Raw genomic sequence first — 23,386 nt, forward strand, 5'->3', positions numbered from 1 at the left:
GACCATGAAGACAGATTAAGGGAAATAAACGACAACCTGAGGAAGAAAAACCTACGTTTAATTGGGGTTCCCGAGGGCGCTGAAAGGGACAGAGGGCCAGAATATGTATTTGAACAAATCCTAGTTGAAAACTTTCCTAATCTGGGAAGGGAAACAGGCATTCAGATCCAGGAAATAGAGAGATACCCCCCTAAAATCAATAAAAACCGTTCAACACCTCGACATTTAATAGTGAAGCTTGCAAATTCCAAAGATAAAGAGAAGATCCTTAAAGCAGCAAGAGACAAGAAATCCCTGACTTTTATGGGGAGGAGTATTAGGGTAACAGCAGACCTCTCCACAGAGACCTGGCAGGCCAGAAAGGGCTGGCAGGATATATTCAGGGTCCTAAATGAGAAGAACATGCAACCAAGAATACTTTATCCAGCAAGGCTCTCATTCAAAATGGAAGGAGAGATAAAGAGCTTCCAAGACAGGCAGCAACTAAAAGAATACGTGACCTCCAAACCAGCTCTGCAAGAAATTTTAAGGGGGACTCTTAAAATTCCCCTTTAAGAAGAAGTTCAGTGGAACAATCCACAAAAACAAGGACTGAATAGATATCATGATGACACTAAACTCATATCTCTCAAGAGTAACTCTGAACGTGAACGGGCTTAATGACCCCATCAAAAGGCACAGGGTTTCAGACTAGATAAAAAAGCAGGACCCATCTATTTGTTGTCTACAAGAGACTCATTTTAGACAGGAGGACACCTACAACCTGAAAATAAATGGTTGGAGAACCATTTCCGATTCATATGGTCCTCAAAAGAAAGCAGGGTAGCCATCCTTAGATCAGATAAACTAAAATTTACCCCGAAGACTGTAGTGAGAGATGAAGAGGGACACTATATCATACTTAAAGGATCTATCCAACAAGAGGACTTAACAATCCTCAATATATATGCCCCGAATGTGGGAGCTGCCAAATATTTAAACCAATTAATAACCAAAGTGAAGAAGTACTTAGATTATAATACACTTACACTTGGTGACTTCAATCTAGCTCTTTCTACCCTCGATGGGTCTTCTAAGCACAACATCTCCAAAGAAACGAGAGCTTTAAATGATACACTGGACCAGATGGATTTCACAGATATCTACAGAACTTTACATCCAAACTCCACTGAATACACATTCTTCTCAAGTGCACATGGAACTTTCTCCAGAATAGACCACATAGTGGGTCACAAATCGGGTCTGAACCGATACCAAAAGATTGGGATCATCCCCTGCATATTCTCAGACCATAATGCCTTGAAATTAGAACTAAATCACAACAAGAAGTTTGGAAGGACTTCAAACACGTGGAGGTTAAGGACCATCCTGCTAAAAGATGAAAGGGTCAACCAGGAAATTAAGGAAGAATTAAAAAGATTCATGGAAACTAATGAGAATGAAGATACAACCGTTCAAAATCTTTGGGATGCAGCAAAAGCAGTCCTAAGGGGGAAATACATCGCAATACAAGCATCCATCCAAAAACTGGAAAGAACTCAAATACAAAAGCTAACCTTACACATAAAGGAGCTAGAGAAAAAAACAGCAAATAGATCCTACACCCAGCAGAAGAAGAGAGTTAATTAAAATTCGAGCAGAACTCAACGAAATCGAGACCAGAAGAACTGTGGAACAGATCAACAGAACCAGGAGTTCATTCTTTGAAAGAATTAATAAGATAGATAAACCATTAGCCCACCTATTAAAAAGAAGAGAGAGAAGACTCAAATTAATAAAATCATTAATAAGAAAGGAGAGATCACTACCAACACCAAGGAAATACAAACGATTTTAAAAACATATTATGAACAGCTATACGCCAATAAATTAGGCAATCTAGAAGAAATGGACGCATTCCTGGAAAGCCACAAACTACCAAAACTGGAACAGGAAGAAGTAGAAAACCTGAACGGCCAATAACCAGGGAGGAAATTGAAGCAGTCATCAAAAACCTCCCAAGACACAAGAGTCCAGGGCCAGTTGGCTTCCCAGGGGAATTCTATCAAACGTTTAAAGAAGAAACCATACCTATTCTCCTAAAGCTGTTTGGAAAGACAGAAAGAGATGGAGTACTTCCAAATTCGTTCTGTGAGGCCAGCATCACCTTAATTTGAAAACCAGACAAAGACCCCACCAAAAAGGAGAATTACAGATCAATATCCCTGATGAACATGGATGCAAAAATTCTCAACAAGATACTAGCCAATAGGATCCAACAGTACATTAAGAAAATTATTCACCACGACCAAGTAGGATTTATCCCCGGGACACAAGGCTGGTTCAACACTCGTAAAACAATCAATGTGATTCATCATATCAGCAAGAGAAAAACCAAGAACCATATGATCCTCTCATTAGATGCAGAGAAAGCATTTGACAAAATACAGCATCCATTCCTGATCAAAACTCTTCAGAGTGTAGGGATAGAGGGAACAATCCTCAACATCTTAAAAGCCATCTACGAAAAGCCCACAGCAAATGTAATTCTCATGGGGAAGCACTGGGAGCCTTTCCCCTAAGATCAGGAACAAGACAGGGATGTCCACTCTCACCACTGCTATTCAACTTAGTACTGGAAGTCCTGCCTCAGCAATCAGACAACAAAAAGACATTAAAGGCATTCAAATTGCCAAAGAAAAAGTCAAACTCTCCCTCTTCGCCAATGACATGATACTCTACATAGAAAACCCAAAAGACTCCACCCCAAGATTGCTAGAACTCATACAGCAATTTGGTAGCGTGGCAGGATACAAAATCAATGCCCAGAAATCAGTGGCATTTCTATACACTAACAATGAGACTGAAGAAAGAGAAATTAAGGAGTCAATCCCATTTACAATTGCACCCAAAAACCTGAGATACCTAGGAATAAACCTAACCAAAGAGGTAAAGGATCTATACCCTAAAAACTATAGAACACTTCTGAAAGAAATTGAGGAAGACACAAAGAGATGGAAAAATATTCCATGCTCATGGATTGGCAGAATTAATATTGTGAAAATGTCAATGTTACCCAGGGCAATATACACATTTAATGCAATCCCTATCAGAATACCATGGACTTTCTTCAGAGAGTTAGAACAAATTATTTTAAGAATTGTTTTGAATCAGAAAAGACCCCGAATAGCCAGGGGAATTTTAAAAAGGAAAACCATATCTGGGGGCATCACAATGCCAGATTTCAGGTTGTACTACAAAGCTGTGGTCATCAAGACAGTGTGGTACTGGCACAAAAACAGACACATAGATCAGTGGAACAGAATAGAGAATCCAGAAGTGGACCCTTAACTTTATGGGCAACTAATATTCGATAAAGGAGGAAAGACTATCCATTGGAAGACAGTCTCTTCAATAAATGGTGCTGGGAAAATTGGACATCCACATGCAGAAGAATGAAACTAGACCACTCTCTTGCACCATACACAAAGATAAACTCAAAATGGATGAAAGATCTAAATGTGAGACAAGATTCCATCAAAATCCTAGAGGAGAACACAGGCAACACCCTTTTTGAACTTGGCCACAGCAACTTCTTGCAAGATACATCCACGAAGGCAAAAGAAACAAAAGCAAAAATGAACTATTGGGAGTTCTTCAAGATAAGAAGCTTTTGCACAGCAAAGGATACAGTCAACAAAACTCAAAGATAACCGACAGAATGGGAGAAGATATTTGCAAATGACATATCAGATAAAGGGCTAGTTTCCAAGATCTATAAAGAACTTATTAAACTCAACACCAAAGAAACAAACAATCCAATCATGAAACGGGCAAAAGACATGAAGAGAAATCTCACAGAGGAAGACATAGACATGGCCAACACGCACATGAGAAAATGCTCTGCATCACTTGCCATCAGGGAAATACAAATCAAAACCACAATGAGATACCACCTCACACCAGTGAGAATGGGGAAAATTAACAAGGCAGGAAACTACAAATGTTGGAGAGATTGTGGAGAAAAGGGAACCCTCTTGCACTGTTGGTGGGAATGTGAACTGGTGCAGTCACTCTGGAGAACTGTGTGGAGGTTCCTCAAAGAGTTAAAAATAGACCTGCCCTACGACCCAGCAATTGCACTGTTGGGGATTTACCCCAAAGATTCAGATTCAATAAAACGTTGGGACACCTGCACCCCGATGTTTATAGCAGCAATGTCCACAATAGCCAAACTGTGGAAGGAGCCTGGTGTCCATTAAACATGAATGGATAAAGAAGATGTGGTTTATGTATACAATGGAATATTCCTCAGCCATTAGAAACGACAAATACCCACCATTTGCTTCAACGTGGATGGAACTGGAGGGTATTATGCTGAGTGAAGTAAGTCAATCGGAGAAGGACAAACAGTGTATGTTCTCATTCATTTGGGGCATATAAATAATAGTGAAAGGGAATATAAGGGAAGGGAGAAGAAATGTGTGGGAAATATCAGAAAGGGAGACAGAACATAAATACTTCTAACTCTGGGAAACGAAGTAGGGGTGGTGAAGGGGAGGAGTGCAGGGGGTGACGGGCACTGAGGGGGGCACTTGACAGGATGAGCACTGGGTGTTATTCTGTATGTTGGTAAATTGAACACCAATAAAAAATTAATTTATTAAAAAAATAAATAAATAAAAGTAAGGAAAAGAAGGAGAAAAAAGATGAATTTGAAAACAGAAAGTAAATGTATAGGACTTTACAATTAATTATGTGGCATAAACAAGGAACAAGGAAAATTATAATTTGAAATTTTCTGACTGTGTCTAGTTTTGAAGGTAATACCAGAACAGTGATCAGGGGATGAAGTAGAAGAGAAGATTTAATGGGAAATTTGAGATTTGAATTTATACAAGTTTGACATAATTAGAGAAACCTAATTTTAATATGAGCCTTTACCACAGAAACTCATACTCAATATATTCCTATTAAGATACTTGTTCTGACTTTAATATCCTTGCAATAATGCAGTATATATCAGTGCAAAAGTGAAACACAAACGTTGGGATCCAAAGAGTGTTGGAGGCCTACTGTAATGAGTAAAGATACCAAATTTGTCAGAAATTATATTTATTTTATTAAGCAGTGTTTACATTTTAATACAGTGAAGTGAAAATTAAAAGAAACGTCAGATGATATATCATAATGCACTCTCTACTTACACTTCTGATAATATAATCTGACTGTGTAAGAATAACAAAAAATATTCACTTATTTTGGATTTCACTTCCTACCACTGTCGACTTGTATGTATGTATTTAAGATTTTATTTATTTATTCATGAGAGATGCACAGAAAAAGTCAGAGATATAGGTAGGGGGAAAAGCAGGCTTCTTGCAGGGATCCTGATGCAAGACTTGATCCCAGGACCTGGGAATCACGAATTGAGCTGAAGGCAGATGCTCAACCACTGAGCCACTCAGGTGCCCTTCACTTGTATTTATAATTGGTTCTTATCCAATCATTCTATAGAATCAAACTAATTTCATTATGGCTCAAGACATAAATTTGCCTTAATTTTTATAACCGGGAGAGAACTCATATATCTGGTAGCTACTCTCTCAATCTCTAAATGATCTCAGGGTTCTACTGATCTGAGAAAAATTTCTCTCCATTATAAGGGTTGCAGTTCATGATGACTCCAAAATGTTATCGTGGTAAAATTGGATTCCTATATTTTCAAAATCTTCATCTAGACATGTTTAAACAGACGAAGTCATTAAAATTTATCTATGCCGTGAATTTAACAGAAACAAATTTGTTTGGGAAAATTATCTGATAATTTAAGAATGCCACTGTTAGAAAGCCTTTCACTGTTTCCCTGGTAAAAAGTTAATTAAAACAGTCAGCATATTTGGTTTTCTCTGATGCTCCTATAATCATAATATTGGTATATGACCAAAATTTGTGTAAAAACAAAGATAGACAAAAGTTAGGAGTTAAAAAAACAGCTTAAACGACATGAATTAGAATTTTTATGAATTAGAATTTTTGTAGGGTAACTTACCATGCCAAGTAAAATTTTGAGTAATTCTCACATAAAAACAAATTTGAAAAAAATTTAAAAAGCCAAAAAAAATGGAAACTTTCTGAGAGATTTGAGCAAATAGGCTTTTTTTTTTTTTCTTGATAGGCACTTTGTAAGGGTGAGCATGAAGTGGGATGGCTGGTGGCTCAGTCGTTTAAGTGTCTGCCTTCAGCTCATGTCATGATCATGGGGTCCTGGGATCAAGCCCAGCATGAAGCTCTCTGCTCAATGGGGAGTCTGCTTATTCTTCTCTTTCCTTTGCTTCTCCCCTGTTCATGCTTCTCTCTCTCTCAAATAAATGAATAAAATATTTGAAAAAAAAAAAGTGAACATGAAGAGTGGCCTTTGCAATACATCTGACATCAAGAAGCCAATTTTGTAATCTCAAAAAACTGTCAAAGAAAACACCAGCAAAAAAAGAAAAATAACCCTAGATTAATTAAAAGCAGAGAAAAAAGTGAGGAAATAACTCTTGTAGCTATTGCTTATCAAGTTGCTATATCTATTTCAAGTACTATGTCACATGCATATGTCTACTGCTTAAATAATTACTTCTTAAGGAAAATCGATATACGGGAAGAGTAAGAACAATACAAATTGCTTATACACATGATAATATTCAACCTAGGAGAGAACATTATTGCATAACAAAACAAAAATTCTCAACATATTGTCTGAATGAATTTAATTTCCTGAGTTGTAAACATTATACAAATCAGCATTTATCAAAGAAAATATTAAACATAATACATTGCATTTCTTTCTAAAATAAGCACAAGTTGTGTGCATCTTTTTAAATGTTTACAGTAGGAAATTCTGTCATTTACTCAAGATTTCTTCTATCCATAAAGTATAATATTTAAATAAATAGCCATGCTGGTACACTGATTCTGCATTTTGAAGCTGTTTCAGAGAGAAATTACTTTCTCCAAGTTAATTGTTAGGAACATATGCTAGTGAAGCAAAATAAGTTCTGAATAAGATTTTACACTTTATGCAAAAAGGAGAATACATTTAGAGAGTAATTTCTTGAAGTCATTTTAAAAATCCCACTTTACACTCTTATGATTTCGCCTTTGGGAAGATATAAGATAAAATGTATCTTCTTGGCAAAAATACAGATATTAACATGTTGTTTTAGGCAGATGTTGTCCCAGATGTAGAGGAAGATTTAAGATGTGCTCTGGCCAAGCAGCAGAAATTACTCTCACAGATGAGTAAGCATCCATACAAAACACACTGTTACCAGCCTTGTATTTCTGTGTAACAGATAAAAACCATCTGTCTATTGCAGTAATTTGCCAAAAGGACAACCCAATATACTACTTGATTTCAATATATTTAAAATGAAATAACAAGCAGTATCTCTTATCACAGTTCATTTTTTCTGTAATATTAGAAATAAAGGGTTCTCCAAATACTGGGAAAAAATGAGTTAGGGAGAGATACATTTTGTATCTTTCTGTTCATAATGGAAACAAAACTTTCACCTTATGGTGAAATTATGGAACCATAATTTTCACCTAAAAGAAAACAAGGTTTGTTATTAGTAAGTTCTTTTACCTTTTTATAAAAATAACAGTTTTATTTTCCAGAGCACTTTTAGGTGTACTGAAAAATTGGGCAGAAAGTACAAAGAGTTCCCAAATACTGTCTCTCCACCCCTAGTTTTCCCTATCATTAACATCTTGCATTCTTATGGTACATTTATTAGAATTGAACTATTGATGACACATTATTGTTAACATTTATAGCTTATATTATATTTCACTGTGTTGTATACATCTATGGGATTTGCCAAATACATAATGTCATTGAGTCAACCATTACGTTACAGTATTATACAGAATAGTGTTACTCCTCTGAAAATCTCCTGCACACTGCCTATTCATCAACTTCTCTTAGCCCTCTCAGTCTCCTGACAACAACTGGTATTTTTACTGTTTTTATATGTTTGCCTTCCCCAGGATATCCTATAGTATGTACCTTTGGAATCATTCAATAAGAAGCTTCTTCAGATTAGCTTCTTCCACTTTGCAATATGCATTTAAGTTTCCTCCACATCTTTTCATGGCTTGATAGCTCATTTCTTTTTATCACTAAATTTATATATATTTATATATCTGTGATCATCATCACCATCAAGATAAGCAGCATATCCGTCATTCCCCAAAGCTTCCTTGTTCCATTTTTTTTTTAATTAATAGAGTAAGACTATTTGGGGGAAGTTTTAGGCTTACAGAAATATTGTGAGAAAGTACCCAGAGTTCCCATAAACTTCCTCTCTTGCACAGCCCCAATTTCTCCTATTAACAGTACCTCACATTAGTGTGGGACATTTGTTACATTGTTGAGTCAATATTGACACATTATTTTTAGCTAAGTTTCCTAGTTTACATTAGAGTTAACTCTGTGCTATGCATTCTTTGGATTTTGAAAAATGTTTAATGACATGTATTCATCATTACGGTATCATACGGGTAATTTCATTATCCTGAATATCACTTACACTCCACCTATTCCTTCTCCCTCATTCTCTTTAAACTTCAGGCAAACACTGATCTTTTTACTGTCTCTATAGTTTTGCCTTTTCCAGAAGGTTATGCCATTCGGATAATATAGTGCATAACCTTTGTAGAATTGACTCCTTTAACTTGACAATTGTCATTTAAGATTACTCTGTATCTTTTGGTGGCTTAATAGTTCATTTCTTTTTACTGCTGGGTTACACTCCATTGCAGGGGTATACCACAGGATGTTATTCCATTCCTTTATTGAAGGACATCTAGGTTGTTTCTAATTTTGGGCAATAATGAATAAGGCAGCTATAAACACTGATGCTCAGGTTTTGGTATGGACATAAGTTTTCAACTTGTTTAGGTAAATACCTAGTAACACATGATTGATGGATCATTTGATAATGCTATGTTATATTTGTAAGAAACTACCAAATTGTCTTCCATTTAATTTTGCAAGAACAGTGAATAAAAGTTCCTATTGCTCAACAACCTTGCCAACATTTAGTGTTGTCAGCATTTTGGATTTTGGACATTCAAATGATCGTATCTCTTTGCTTTAATTTCAAATTCTCCACTAACATCTGATGTTGAGCTGCTTTTCATATGTCTATTCACATTTGTATATTTTCTTAGATGAAGTATCCCTTCAGATCTTTTGCTGACTTTTTCATTGAGTTTTTTTTTTTTTCTTCTTCTCATTGCTTTCAGAGTTCTTTGCATATTTTGGAAACAAATCCATTAGCAGATATGTGTTCTGCATATTTTTTCCCAGTCTGTGCTTGTCTTTTCATTCTCTACAAAATGTTTTCCACAGAGCAGAAGGTTTTAGTTTTAATTGAATTTACATCAATTTTTCTTCTTTAATGGGTCATAGTTTATGTGTTGTATCTAAAGTTTCACTGCCAAATTCAGGCCAGCTTGGTTTTCTTCTATATGTTATTTTCTAAAAGTTTTAACAGTTTGCATTATACAGTTCTACTGTCCATTACAAGTTAATTTTAGTGAAACTGTAAGACCACTGTGTAGACTTTATTATTAATATATTATTATTATTAATTATGAATGTCCAGTTGTTTAAGAGCCCTTTGGTGAAAATACTGTCCTTTTTCCATTGTGTTGTCTTTGCTTTTTTGTCAAAGATCAGCTGACTGTACTTTTGTGGGTCTATTTTTGGGCTGTCTATTCCCTTCCATTGATCAGCTTGTGTTTTCCTTTACTATGCGCACACTGCCTTGATTACTATAGTTTCATAGTAAGAGTGATGTACAATAGAATTAGTCCTCTAATTTTACTCTTCTTTAGCATTGTGTCAGGTATCTTGTGTCTTTTACCTTTCCATGTAAACTTTAGAATAAGTTTATCACTATCAAGAAAATAACTTGCTGGGATTTCAATTCCAATTGCATAGAATCTATAGTTCAAATTGAGGAAAACTGACATATAAACAATATATATCTTCCTATATATGGACAAGGAATAACTTTCCATTCATTTATGTTTATTTTCTTTTATCAGAGTGCTGTAGATTTCCACATAGAGATTGGGTACATATTTTTTACATTTATAACACTTATTTCATTATTCCTGTGCTAATGTAAATGGTATTGAGTTTTGCTTTCAGATTTTAGTTGTTCATTGCTGGCATGCAAGAAAGCAATTATGTATTTTAACCATGTAACCTACAATCATTTAATAATTGCTTATTAGTCCTAGGAATTTTTTGGTTGATTTTTTTAGGCTTTTTCACATAGAAAATCATGTCATCTGTCAAAAATACATCTTTATTTGCCCATCTGTATATCTCCCCTGACCCCTTATTGCAGTACAATGTTGAATAGCAATGGAGGGAATGTACAACCTTTACATTGTTCCTGATCATAGTTGGAAAGCTCTAGTTTCTTACCACTAAATATAATGATGTTAGCTATAGATTTTTCTGGAGTTGTTTTTATCAAGCTGAGAAAATTCTCTTGTCCTACTTTGATAAGGGCATTTATCATAAATGTGTGAGATGCTTTTTCTGTATCTACTGATGTGATCATACGATTTTTCTTCTGTAGCCTGTTAATATGATGAATTACATTAGTTGATTTGCAAAATTTGAATAATTCTCATATAACTAGAATCAATTTCACTTGGTCTTAATATATAATCTTAATATACATTGGAGGATTTGACTTTCTAATATTTTGTTGAGAACATTTGTATTAGTATTCATGAGAGATATTGGTTGTAGTTTTCCCCTCTTATAGTGCCTTTTTCTGGTTTTACAAAATTTACAATAATGCTAACCTTGTAGAATTAGGCAGTGTTTCCTCTGTTTCTGTTTTCTGGAACAGATTACAGAAAATTGTATAATTTCTTCCATGAATATCTGGTAGAATTTACAAGTGAACACTTCTGGTTCTGGCACTTTCTGTTTTGGAAGATTATCATTTCTTTAATTTTAATTTATTAATTTCTTTAATAGATATAGGACTATTTAGATTATCTCTGTATCTCTGTGTGAGTTTTGGTACATTATGTCTTTTTGTGAATTTGATACATTTTATTTAAATTTTGAGGGATGGAGTAGTTCATAATACACCTTTATTATCCTTTTAATGTCCAGGAGAGTGATAATGTTGGCCTTTCCTCCAATTTTGATTTTAGTGATTTGTGTTTTCTTTCTTTTTTTCTGGCTAGAGTTTTAGCAATTGATTGATCAACAAGCATTCTTTGAATACTTCAGGTCACTTAAAGTTTTCAATGTTGGAAAGAATACAATCAGGTATGGAATTTTATTAAAGGATTTTTAAAAATTTTATATAATAGCTACAACTGAGAAAATATGTCTCCTATAGAGTACAATAAGATGTACTGTAGAGATTTGTACAAGAGAATTCCAGGTTGTGGGGTTCCTGTGAGTGGGAACTAGAAAGCAAATTATACAGTAGCTGTAGTTCCACTGAAACATACTATGTATGACAAGATTAGTAGTGCACATCATTAGAAAGACTATGAGAGAGAATTTGTGAAAAGCTATGACCACCTAGCCAAAACTGTAGACCAATAAAATTATTTGGTGAGTTTAAATGTGAACCAATTAGTTAAGTTTATTTACTCCTTAGAAAGAACTTATGGAAATAGAAATGATTTAAAATAATCTCCTTAACAAGGGTAGTGCAAATTTTATATACTGTTTGGTTAATTATAATCAAGTAATAATTTTAATAAACTAAACACATGGTTAACAGATTAATTATCACAAGATTAGTACAACCTTTTAAAAGAACTTGTAGGAAGCCTGGGTGACTCAGTGGTCGAGCGTCTGCCTTTGGCTCAGGGTGTGATCTTTGGAATCCTGGGATTGAGTCCTGCATCAGGCTTTCTGAATGGAGCCTGCTTCTCCTCCCTCTTCCTGTTCCTCTGCCTCTCTCTCTGTGTTTCTCATGAATAAATAAATACTAAACAATCTTTAAAAAATGAATTTGTTTACCATTTAAACAAATTCAAGTCATTTTCAAAAAATATAGAAAACATGAAATTAATTTTAACATTAAATAATTTCAAGGTTACAAGTTAACAATACTGGGAATAAATAAAATTTGAATTTATATAAGATTATTTTTTCCTTCCTAAAATACCAACTCATACAGAAATTCAACTTTATATTCACCTCTTGTAATAAGTATCTATTTTGTTTGTTTGTTTAAATGTTTTATTTAAGTTCAGGTTAATTAACATACACTGTATTATTGGGGTAGAATTTAGTGAATCATCAATTGCATGTAACACCCAGTGCTCATTGCATGAAGTGTATTCCTTAACGGCCATAACCCATACCATTCCCTACCACCTTCTCCCCAAAAATCCTCAGTTGTTTCCAAAGTTAAGTCTCTTATGATTTGCCTCCCTCCCTGTTTTTATTTTTCCTTCCCTTCCCCTATGTTCATGTTTTATTTCTTAAATTCCGCATTTGAGTGAAACTGTATAGCATTTTTCTTTCACTCACTGACTTATTTAGCTTAGCATAATACCCTCTAATTCAATCCAAATCATTGCAAATGGCAAGATTTCATTCTTTTTGATGGCTAAGTAATAGTCTATCGTGTGTGTGTGTGTGTGTGTGTGTGTGTACGTGTGTGTGTGTATCACTTCTTTATACATTCATCTGTCAATGGACATTTGGGCTTTGTGGACATTGGCTACTTTCCATATTTGGCTATTGTGGACATTGCTGCTATAAACATTGGAGTTCATGTGCCACTGTTTATCATTAAATCTGTATCCTTTTGACAGATACCTAGTACTGCAATTGCTGGTTCATAGAGCAATTCTAGTTTAACTTTTTAAGGAACCTCCATATTATTTTCCATGGTGGCTGCACTGGTCTGCATTCCCACCAACAGCATAAGAGAGTTTCCCTTTCTCCACATCCTCACCAACATGTTGTTTTCTGAGTTGTTAATTTTAGCCATTCTGACCAGTCTGAGGTAGTATCTCATTGTGCTTTTGATTTGTAGTTCCCTGATGATGAGTGATGTTGAACATCTTTTCATGTGTTTGATGACCATTTGTATGTCTTCTTTGGAGAAATGTCTTTTCATGTCTTCTGCCCATTTCTTGACTGAATTTTGTTTTTGTTTTTGTTTTGTTTTTGTTTTTAGGTGTTAAATTTGATCGTTTTAATATTGGCTTTGAATACTAGCCCTTTAACTAATGTCATTTGTGAATATCTTTTCCCATTTCGTAGGCTGCCTTTTAGTTTTGTTGACTATTTCCTTTGCTATGCAAAAGCTTTCTATCCTGATGAAATCCCAATAGTTCATTTTTGCTTTTGTTTCCCTTGCCCTTGGAGTCATGTCTAGCAAGAAGTTACTGAGCCTAGATTGAAAGAGGTTGTTGCCTGTGTTCTCCTAGAGGATTTTGATAGTTTCCTGTATTATATTTAGAGTTTTCATCCATTTTGAGGTTATTTTTGTGTATGGTATAAGAAAGTGCTCCAATTTAATTTTTCTGCATGTGGCTGTCTAGTTTTCCCAGCACCATCTGTTGAAGAGACTGTCTTTTCTCCACTGGATATTCTTTCTTGTTTTGTGGATTAGTTGATAGAGTTCAGAGTCCATTTTGGGGGGTTTTCTATTCTGTTTCATTGATCTGTGTGTCTGTTTTGTGCCAGTACTATATTATCTTAAAGATCACAGCTTTGTGGTACAGCATCTGGAATTGTGATACCACCAACTTTGGTTTTCTTTTTCAACATTACTTTGGCTGTTTGGGGTCTTTTCTGGTTCTATACAAATTTTAGGATTGTCTATTTCAGTTCTATGGAAAATGCTGATGGTATTTTGACAAGAATTGCTTTGAAAGTGTATATTGCTCTGGGTAGCATAGACATTTTAACAGTATTTGTTTTCCAATCCATGATCTTGGATTGTTTCTCAATTTCTTTCTGTCTTTCTCAATTTCTTTCGTAAGTATTCTTATAGTTTTCAGAGTATAGATCCTTTGCATCTTTGGTTAGGCTTATTCCTAGGTATCTTACGGTCTTTGGTGCAATTGTAAATGGGATCGATTCCTTGATTTTTCTTTCTTCTATTTCATTGTTAGTCTATAAAAATGCAACTGACTTCTGTGTATTGATTTTATATCCTGTGACTTTGCTGAATTCCTGTATCAGTTCTAGAAAGTTTTTGGTGGAATCTTTTGTTTTATACATAGAGTATCATGTTGTCTGTGAAGAGTGAAATTTGACTTCTTCTTTGAAATGTGGATGCTTTTATTTCTTTTTGTTGTCTGATTGCTGAGGCTATGACTTCTAGTACTATGTTGAACAACAGTGGTGAGAGTGGGCATCCCTGTCATGTTCCTGACCTTAGGGGGAAAGCTTTCAGTTTTTCCCCATTGAGGTTTATATTCGCTGTAAGTCTTTCATATAGAACTTTTATGATGTTGAAGTATGTTCCCCCCTTCCCTACAGGGCAGAGGGCTTTTATTTTGCCAAATGTATTTTGCATCTATTGTGAGGATCATGTGATTTTTGTCCTTTCTTTTATTAATGTGGTGTATCACATTAATTGATTTGCAGATATTGAACCAACCCTGTGGCCCAGGAATAAGTCCCAATTGGTTGTGATGAATAATCTTTGTAATGTACTGTTAGATCCTATTAGAAAGTATGTTGCTGAGAATTTTTACATCTATGTTCATCACAGATATTAGTCTATAATTCTCTGTAGTGGGTTTTTTGGTTTCAGGATCAAGGTAATGTTGGCTTTGTAGAATGAATTTAGATGTTTTTTCTTCCATTTCTATTTTTTGGAGATAGCTGCAGAAGAGTAAGTATTAATTCTTCTTTAAATGTTTGGTAAAATTCCCCTGGAAAGACATCCAGCCCTGCACTCTTGTTTGTAGGGAGATTTTTTTTTAAATTTTATTTATTTACTCATGAGAGACACAGAGAGAGAGAGGCAGAGACATAGGCAGAGAGAGAAGCAGGCTCCATGCAGGATGTGGGACTTGATTGTGGGACTTGATTCCGAGACTCCATGATGACATCCTGGACTCAACTGCTGAGCCACCAGGCATCCCTGGAGGGAGATTTTTGATTATTGATTCAATTTCTTTGCTGGTTATGGGTCTGTTCAGGTTTCCTATTTCTTCCTGTGTTAATTTTGGTAGTTTCTATGTTTTTAGATATTTATTCATTTCTTCCAGATAGCAATCTAGCTATCTAGCAATCTTTTATTTTTCATAATATTCTCTTAAAATTGTTTTTATTTCTTTGGTGTTGGTTGTTGTCTCTCCTCTTTAATTCATTATTTTATTTATTTGGGTACTTTTTTGATAAATCTGACTATGAGTTTATCTTGTTATTCTTTCAAAGAACCACCTCTTAGTTTCGTTGACCTGTTGTACTATTATTCTTTTTATTTCTATATCATTTATTTCTGCTCTAATATTTATTACTTATATTCTCCTACTGGATTTATGCTTTTTGTGCTGTTCTTTTTCCAGCTCCCTTAAGTATAAACTTAGTTTAAAGTTGTGTAAAGTTAGTGTAAAATTGTGTATTTCAGATTTCTTACTTCTTGAAGAAGGCCTGTATTGCAACATGCTTCCCTCTTAGGACCAACTTTGCTGCATCCCAGAGGTTTTACTGTTGTGTTCATTTTCATTTTCTTCCATATACTTTATTTTTTACTTTTTCTTTAATTTCCTGACTGACTCATTCATGCTTTAGTAGGATGTTCTTTAACCTCCATGAATTTATGGTTCTTCCAAAGTTTTTCCTGTGGTTGACTTCAAGTTTCATAGTATTGTGGTCTGAAAATATGCATATGTCAATCTTTTTGTTATGGTTGAGGGCTGATTTGTGACCCAGTATATGATCTGTTCTGGAGAATATTCCATATGCACTCGAAAAGAATGTGTGTTCTGATGCTTTAGGATAAAATGCCCTGAAAATATATGTTAAGTCTATTTAGTCCACTGTGTCATTCAAAGCCCTTGTTTCCTTGTTGATCTTCTGCATAGATGATCTGTACATTGGTGTGAGTGGGGTGTTAAAGTCCCCTACTATTATTGTATTATTACCAATGAGTTTCTTTAATTTTGTTATTAATTGGTTTATATATGTGGCTTTCTGAAGTTAGGGGCATAAATATTTACATTTGTTAGATCTTATTGTTGATGGACTCCTTTATTATGATATAGTGTCCTTCTTTGTCTTTTATAACATTCTGTGGTTTAAAATACAGTTTGTCTTTATAAGGATGGCTACTACAGCTTTATTTTGATATCCAATAGCATGATAAATGGTTTTCCTATCCCTTCACTTTCAATCTATGGATGTCTAAGGGTCTTGAATGAATCTCTTGTAAGCAGCATATTAATGGGTCTTATTTTTTTTTTACTTAGTTCTTTTGATTGGAGCATTTAGTCCATTTGTATTCAGAGTAATTATTAAAAGATATGAATTTAGTGCCACTGTATTACCTGTAAAGTCACTATTCCTATAGATTTTGAGGGAGGTTCTCTAGCTACTGGACTTGAATGCCTATTTTATTCCCCAAAATAGGGAAATTTTCATCTATAATTTGTTGAAATCAATTTTCTGCCTCCTTTTCTCTCTCCTTATCTTATGAGACTCCTATAATATGGATATTATTTTGCTTTACGGAATTTCCTATTTTCCTCAGTCTACCTTCGTGTCTAATAGATTTCCTTCCCTCTTCTTTTCAACTGTATATTCCATCATATTATCTTCTATATTATGGATTTGCTCTTCTGATTCATTTATTCTCATTTTTATGGCCTCCATTTGGGAATACATCTCAGTAATAACATTTTTAATTTTGGCCTGACTAGATTTTGAGATTCTCTATTTTTTTCTATGCTTTTAAAGCCCAGATAGTATCTCTATAATTGTTGTTTTACATTCTAGTTCATACATCTTATATCTGTACTGATTAAATCCCTGATCTTTCTTTTGGAGTGAATTTCTCCATATCTTTTCTAGACAAAAAGAAAGAAGAAATAAAAACAACAACAACAACAATAACAACAACAGAAAAAACAAAAAAACAACCCACTTGATCCCTGTTTTGGCCTGCTTTTTCAAAAGAAACTAGATCTTAAAATAAGAAATAAATTATATATATATGTATCACTTATTGATATATATATAAATTATAATTATATATAGGGATTTATATATCTAGATATATAATTTATATATATATCAATGAAAAGAAACAAAAATTATATATATAGATAAAATTAGATAGATAAAATAGATAAGACAAGTCTCACTGGTTTCCTCACCTCAAGCATGAAGAGGCCAGGGGACATAATAACCCATTCCTGAAATAAGAAATCCTCCATGTATTTGAATAAACAGTATGTAGGAAGTGGTGTAGTTGAGATGCTGATGGTGTCTGGTACAAGCCACTAATATATACTGGTGATGACTTATGTTAACTTAAACTCTGAGGACCCTCAGTACTCAAAATGGAGTCTGGTTACAATGGAGTTATAATAATAACTTCTAAAAAGAAGGGCAAAAGAAAATTAGATAAGCTACTGTCTTCACTACCACAGCTTGTCCCCAAACCACAGCTGGCATTTATCATCTTCTATTGTCATCTTCTTCCTCAACACTCATTCTAGACTTGCCTTACACTTGGTTAGCATTTCTGCACATCTCATTGCTTGCCTGGTGTCTCAAGCTAGACCAACTGTTCTCATGTCTAAGAATTTGATCACTCTGTCCTTCTTACAGGGTCTTTTTTCCTTTTTTTTTTTTTGTGTGTGTGTGTGTGTGTGGGGTTTTTGTTTGTTTGTTTGTTTTCTGCAATGGAAGCTGCCTAGTGGATGATGATGTAGAAAAACAAATATCTGAATGCTGGGTGCCCTCAGAGATTACCCATCTGCATTTTCTCCAGAATTAAATGTCTCTATTCTTCTAATCCTGCATTTCCAGGCTCCTTACTATCCAACCAAACGAGCTATGTGCTACTATAAAACATCCTGTTTATATACGTCTTTCTTATCTTTTCTTATCCTGTTTGTATTACCTCTTCCTATAACCAGGTTGATTACCCAGATGTTCTAAGTTCAGTTCAACTGCAATATTTTTCTTCACAAGTACCTTTTAAGTCTGCCCTGATATATATATGTATATATATACTTATACATTCATACACACATTTTTATATTTATATTTTATATGTATTTATATTATATAACTTACATTATAAATAAATAGAAATTATTTTATATTTATGTATATATATTTAAATATATATTTATTTTTTTGTTAGAAAGAAAATTGACTCACATAATTGCGGAAAATCAATAAGTTCAATATCTACATTTTAGACAGGCAGGCTGGAGACCCAAGGAAGAGTTGTAGCTTAAATCCAAAAACGTCCATCACAATTCCTTCTTGCTTGGAGAGGTCAGTCTTTGTTTTATCAAGACCTTCCACTGATTAAATAAGGTCCAGCCACATTATGGAGAGCAATTTACTTTACTCAAAGTTGATCTATTTAAATATTAATCTCTTCCAAAATCATCTTCACAGAAATATCCAGAATAATATTTGGCCAAATATCTGGAAACTGTCTTGGCAATTTGACAAAATAAATCATCATAGGCACAATTATTAAGTTCATCCTTCACTATCAACTCATAGGAAATTATTCACAGGTATTTCATGTAGGAAAGAAATTAGAGCAAGACAGATATATGCTTTGGGGGAGGGAGGAAGAATTCTATGATTTTCAAATCTAATCATTCCAATTCCATACCATTCCATCATGTCCTATAATTTCTTTGCCTTGGTGCCTCTGGATCTGTTCAGACCCAATCCTGAATATGTCATTTCCATCATGTGAAGGATTTATGGTGTATATACACTTTTAGCTTAGTGAGCCTGTAAACTTCAACATGTCAAGCAGGTTCTAGAAGAAGCATAGTCATTTGAAGTCTCAGAGTCAGACATTTGGTCTCTACTAGTATTAATAGCATGCTGGAAGCAACTTCCTAAATTATAAATGATTTTCTGTTGAATATGGCATAGCCTAAAATCTTATGGTATGACTTGCTTTTGGGGGACAGCCAGAGATTCTACACCACATCCTTATGACAAAGGTAGTACCATATGGCCTCTACCAGGTCATATAGTACCTATCAGGTATAACTGAACTGCAGACTGAATCTAGAGAAGAATTCTCTCTTGTGGAGGGCTCCGCTACTACCCACCTTCCAAGTACAAGCTACAGTCACAAATGTAATATTTGCCATTTGTACATTCCAAAAAAATCTATCAAGTATTGTGGTTCTTTCTTCTCGATAAGAAATGCAGCATACATTCTGGAGGGCAGACATGCCTCAGCATATGCCAGAATCTGGGTCCCTTAAAACTTTGTGTTGTGGCATACCCATGAAAACTTCTGGATATTATCTGTCTCTGTCTTTATACCTTCTAAGGGCATCCCGAATATTTACCTCTTTGTACTCTCAAGTTCAATTGCAAAATACCATCATTAGAAAGAACCAGCATCTTGTTCAGCATTATGTCATGCTGGCCAAACTTCATTTGTTCTGTGTTTTGATAAAGAAAGCTTACTTTGGGGATCCCTGGGTGGCGCAGCGGTTTGGCGCCTGCCTTTGGCCCAGGGCGTGATCCTGGAGACCCGGGATCGAATCCCACGTCGGGCTCCCGGTGCATGGAGCCTGCTTCTCCCTCTGCCTGTGTCTCTGCCTCTCTCTCTCTCTCTGTGTGACTATCATAAATAAATAAAAATTAAAAAAAAAGAAACCTTACTTTGCCCTGGAGAAAGACCTTTGGTTAGTGCAAAGTACTTCATATTCAATTTTGACAAAAATTAGAACATATTTAGCAGGGGGAGAAGGAGAAACAGACTGAGCGGGAAGCCTGATACCAAGCTTGATCCCGAGGTCCCAGGATCATAACCTGAGCCAAAGGCAGATGCTTAACAGATTGAGCCACCCAAGTGCCCCTATCTGGCATTTGTTAAATAATCCATGCTAATTATTCTCATAGAGACAGGAGAAATAACTAGAAAAAGGGTTAATAAACCCTATACACTCATTGCAAATTAGACTTGGGCTATGACTATATTCATCATGTAGTATTCATATACTCCCATTCTAATGTGGGATTGTATTTCATTTTGATTCACTTGGTGTTAGTTTTAGCTGAGATATTCATAAAAGTTTCTGGTTAATCCACTGTCCTCAATATGCATTACTCTTTTGTGCAATAGCTACCAAATATACTCCCTGAACATTTTAGGGTCCTTGTTAAAAAAGAATTTATTTATTTATTTATTTATTTATTTATTTATTTATATTTTTATTTTTATTATTTTTTTTCTCTCAATGAATTGACTCTGGATTTGAGAACTGGCTCAGGTCCGTTGAAAGTGAGTTAGGCATCATGGTTTTCTGTTAAAGCAGTAACCGTTAGCCACTGACTCACCCACTTTTAATATTTTGTGGCTATATAAGTGAAATGACAAAAAACACTTTTGGTTGTATACCTTTTAAATTTCTAGGAATATCATGCTCTATTAGCCATTACCACAGATCCCTTCAAGTCAAGGATCTTTATTTGCTGGTTCAGTCTTTCTATCATTATAATAATTTTGTCTATCATCTCATGGATGATGTCACCAGTTCTCACATCATCTCTTTTCTTACATGACATCATTGCTTTCAAGTTTCAAGCAACAATTCTAACAGAATATAAAACTATTTAAAGGCATTTACTTGAATTAATAATATCCTACTATCTATAAAATCTCACTTATCTGGCTTTACAGTCCACATCCTGTGATCCAGCACTTTTAAATCAACTCCCAAGCATGTCCTCATGGTTCTTTATGGAATGTATTAGCTATATCTTACAGATTTTCTGATGAATAATCATGCTTCTCCTTCTGGAAGGGTTACAGCCACTTAGGTCATGCTGAAGCTGTTTTAGAAACAATAAGTGAGAAATGGGGAACCATCAGACAGACATCATCTTGTCAGGTAGTTTTTTTAAGTGAAACCAACTGAATATTCTGCATATATTGAGAGAATGTTCTCTTCTAGAAAATGTAAGGGGATTTCTCCTTCCAACCCAAAGGTTCAAGGATAATTTTTTAAATACATGCAGAAAAATATTTTATTTTTTTATTTTATTTTTTTAATTTTTTTTTTCAGAAAAATATTTTAATCCTTTGCTTCAGATCAGTTCTATTCCTTTTAATGCCCTCACTTCAGTACAGGAGACTTACAGAAACTACATTTGGTTTCCATGTAATTCTTTCATATTTACCATCACTTCTTGGGCCTAATTTACAATAGAGTCAGCCCTCTCACTGCATAACATAAGAGTTATTTTAAACACTACTTTGAAATCCTCTGGCATTTAAGTTGTGTTCTAAATGTTTAGTTTGCTGAATTTAGTCTGATGTTTTCATACCATTAGGCTTCTGTGGCAATTAATAACAGACAACTCATATCATAATCATGAAAATAAGCATTGTCTCCATCTTTCAAGCATGTAAGCTAATACTTAGCCGGGTATAGCCCCTTCTACTCGTATCCAATGACAACCCTTACAGGTGAATATTTTAATAATTTTTATTGTAAAAATGCTAGAAAGCATCATACTTCACTTAGCCTCAACAAAGTTGTTGGCATGTGGTCAGCACTATTGCTATCCCATCCTGAGGCTCTGCTGGTAGGATTATTTCAAATACCAAGTGCTTGAGCCTGGGTTTCCCTCAAAACAGACTTTAAGATAAGGACTCAAGTAAGAGCTTAGTGTAACTAACTTTTTGAGTATTATTTATAGGAGTCACTATTAGGTGAGTAGAGAAATGAAAAAAGGGAAATGAGGAAAATAAGTTCAAGATATGTTAATGAGCATGATAAATATATGGGAAAATGGATCTGTTTTCCTAGGGATCTCTGACATACAAGTATAGAATAGGATTCAGTGTTGCCTGAGGGGCTGATTTATGTTCACTATCAGTTAAAGGTACCTACACTGCCTTATATCATCAGCTAAGTTTACAGATTGATTGATTGATTGATTGATTGATTGATTTTTAAAGATTTTATTTATTTTTTTCATGAAAGACAGAGAGAGAAAAAGAGGCAGAGACACAGACAGAGGGAGAAGCAGGCTCCATGCAGGTAGCCTGACATGGGACTCCAGGATCATGCCCTGGGATGATGACAGGCGCTAAATCCCTGAGCCACTCAGGGATTCCCTACAGATGCTTTTATAAGGAAGTCATCTGTGTTTATGAGAATAGTAAGGGCACCACCAGTTTTTGCTATACCTAAATGCTAATACATTTCTCATAGTAACACTTTAATTATGAAAATAGAATGAAGTATATTTGATTGAGGCTAATTGCACATTAACTAATTGAATAAATATAATCTGAAAATTAGTTGCATTTTAGAAAATGTAAAGAGTGATGATTTAATTCAAACCTTGTTTTCACCCTTTAAAAATATATTTCATATATCAATGGTGCCTAAATAGCACAATTGGTTAAGCATCTAATTCTTGGTTTTGGCTCAGGTCATCATCTCAGGGTATTGAGCCCTGTGTTGGGCTCTGAGCTTATTTCAGAGTCTGCTTAAAACTCTCTACCTCTCCCCCTCCCTCTGGCTGCATCTCTTGCTCTCTCTCTCTCAAATAAATAAATAAATAAATAAATCTGAAAAATTATATTATATATTACTATATGAAATATATTGTCAAAATTGTATCAAAGGAACTGTAAAATTATTATTAAATAATTTTTTTGCAAATTATTTTTGCCTTGAGAACACTTAAAATTGTAATTTTTTTATATGACAAAGTCTAAAAGAGAAGAATGATAAATTAGTCCTATGAAGTTTCTTTATAATGAAGTCAAAACACATTCTGGGATGGTTAAATTAAGTTATTATAAAATTATCTCAGAAGACTATGAAATCAAGAGTGTAATTTCATGAATTTTAAAGCTGATTGATGTATAAAACTTTAAGAAATTAATTTTAATATTTAAATATTTTATTTTTAATTAATACATTTCAGTGTAAAAATTTTTTAAAGGCAAAACACGTTGATTCATTTCACTTATTCATTCAACAAATAGTTACTAAGTTCGTTTTATTAAATGGTTCAGAAAAAAAGCCATAGTCCTTCATAGAAAGATAATAAAGGCTAAGCTTTGTTTTAGTTTTGAGTAATGATATTTGAAGATAATGGAAAAGAAAGAATAGAGAGAGAGAAATCCTTTTTTTTTTTTTT

The sequence above is a fragment of the Canis lupus genome, chromosome 32, assembly GCF_003254725.2.
Source record: "Canis lupus dingo isolate Sandy chromosome 32, ASM325472v2, whole genome shotgun sequence".
Taxonomy (NCBI): domain Eukaryota; kingdom Metazoa; phylum Chordata; class Mammalia; order Carnivora; family Canidae; genus Canis; species Canis lupus.